Source organism: Betta splendens, chromosome 15 (assembly GCF_900634795.4).
Source record: "Betta splendens chromosome 15, fBetSpl5.4, whole genome shotgun sequence".
Taxonomy (NCBI): Eukaryota; Metazoa; Chordata; class Actinopteri; order Anabantiformes; family Osphronemidae; genus Betta; species Betta splendens.
In genome coordinates this window covers 16,217,959-16,220,635 of record NC_040895.2, presented here as the reverse complement: position 1 = coordinate 16,220,635, position 2,677 = coordinate 16,217,959, and positions in this window count along the sequence as shown.

Genomic DNA, 2,677 nt, shown 5'->3' with positions numbered 1-2,677 from the left:
GTAGCCCCACGGAGTAGCCTCTCCGCGGAGTCTAACGAGGAGATGGAGCCGTGCATTTCATTTATTTGCCATCAACACGCCTGGTGTAAAGTGATACAAATGGAAATCTCTTTAGGAAGAAAGACCGAATACATTTTAACTTCCACCCATTATGATAAATGCATTTAAACACATCAAGACATTAAATACAAAGGCGAAGCCACACTTTACTATGCATTGGCAGCAAAAAGGAAGTTTTGAGCTGAGAGGGGGTGAACAATAAGCCCTGCGTGGTCTCCGCTGGCCTCGGTGTAAAAACTGGGCTAAGCAGGGCTAAACGGCAGCAGATGGCAACATCATGCAGTCTGTTAGGGTCAAAACAAACTCATTACTGAAAACTTGTGCTTGTCATTTCATTATCAAACTTTAAAATGTAATATTTCTCTTAAAATAAAATGACCAAAAGCAGCAATTCATTGATTGTATATTGCTGAATTCCATATCCTGCAGTGTTTAGAATTTCCATGTAGGTGTGGTGAGAAATCAAGAGCATCAAATTTGGTAAACATTTGACAATCAAAACTTTATAGAGTTTTAAGGTTTGTAAAAAAGTACTCACTAGGCTACAATTAACTTTGCTTTCTCGGCCATAAATTGTTTTGAATTGACTGCTTTGCGTCAACTGAAACTCCACAACAGTTAACACAGGCCTAAATAATGGCACCACTGTCAGGGACAACAAGCAAATTTTGCCTTCAAAAACTTGTAAAACAAGCGTGAGCTCATTTAATCAGCAATTACACAATGGACAACAAAACCCCAAACTCAATGCTCCATTGCGTACTGATGCATAAAAAGAACTGAGGTGAGGCAGCTTCTGGGCGCTGCCAGTTCAAAGAGCCCAAAGAGAGAAAAACAAAAAAGCTGAGACAAGCATATATTACCACAAAAATATTTTCAATGTGTCATAAGTGAAAACATGTTTAATATGCTGAAAAATTTAGATGCATTATACGTGTTACAACACTCAGCACCATATAGAAAACACTGGAGCTGACCAGGAAGCAGGGAGCCCCAGTAAAGACCAACCTGATGCGGGAGAATCATCGAAACCTCTGGCCTTGAACAGCAAGACCCTGTTCCAGGGCCGCATGGATCCCATGGGGGAAGGCGTTTAGGGTGAGACCAGTGGATCAGGAGACAGGTGTGGTCACCGCAGGAGGTGTGGAGCTGCAGCAGCAGGAGCGGGACTGAGACTGGGCCAGGATGTGAACCAGGCTCAGGAGCAGGGCGTGAAACCATCTGGTTTGCCAGTAACAGGAAGCGTCTCAGCTGCAGCATGGATGAGCTGTGGAAACGTGGCTACTGGGCTGTGGAACAGACATTAAATGTGCAGCAGAACATGGCAAAGCCTGAGGGCCTGAAGCTGTCTGTGATCCATCAGCAGATGTTCCACCTGCCTCCTGACTGACTGCAAGCTGAGGAACCCCTTAACGCTGCAGTGAATAGCCATGGCCAGGGCACAATGTCACCTTGTTCCAGAGACAGTCCATGCATTCAGTTCTGGTTCTCTGAAGCTCTGGAGAGGAGCGAGATAATCCCCCAGTATCGTGTTTGACCGGATCATCCTGGTTTTAGATTGTTCTGTGGACCAAGAGCCAGAGTAGAAGCACAAGAATCGGGCAAACAAGTCACCATAATAAATTCTGGACAAACGCCAACAGGAGTAATGAAACGCTCCAGCATAGATGTAGGAATTAAGGAGGACAACACAGTTATTCAAAACAGAAAAACAACAAACCAGGTGCTGAGGGAGAAACCTGAGCAATGGGAGAATCTGTGGAAAAGGTTGGTGAAAGTGTGTCAAATCCAATGAGAACAGGTTTACACATCCAAGTTGTGTCTTTTGCCTTGCTGAATAGTGATAATGAAAACTATAGTGGACCAGAGTCTCTAAACAAAAAAAACCAACAAAAAGCCACTCAAATCATTAGAATCCTTGGAATTTCCAATTCATGGAGCCATATAAAAAAACTGAAGATAATTACCTGTGTTGGCTCCATTCCTCTTCACCCTCTACACTGCAGACACAACACTGACTGTGTTTTACAGAAGTTCGCAGAGGACTTACTCAGGATCTGTTTTCAAGGACGATGGCAACATAGGTTTACCTTGAATGGTCTTGTAAGAGTGTTCAATTCATTCCTTTAGGTGGGAAGCACGGGGTAAATGAGCCTTTTTCTGCCTTACAGTGTCACTGAACTTAGAGATACATTTATATTACTTCAATAATACCATATTGGTTATGCAATTAATAAGTATCCTCAATAGGTGTGGGGGTGGTGGACTGGGGGTGGGCCCCACTCTGGGCGCGGGGGCATCTTCTGGCGGGCTCCCTACGGACCGTGGGTCCTCGGGCTCTACTCTTTCAGGCCGACCCTCCCGCCGGGGGGAGTGTTTGCCCCTGGTTCTCATGGGGCGGACAGCGTTGACCCCCGGTGGCCCACTCTGGCCTCGGGTGCTGTCTCTGTGGCTGCTGCAGCTCTGTGGGGGGCTCTGTGTGGGCGGCTTGGGTCGCAACACCTGCCCTCCTGGAACTGAAGGTGTGTGGGCTCCCTGGCTGCTGGGATTCCTTCCTCTGCTTGCTGGATGGGCGTAGTGGCGGAGCCCCTCACATCACCCTGGCTTCCACAAGTGG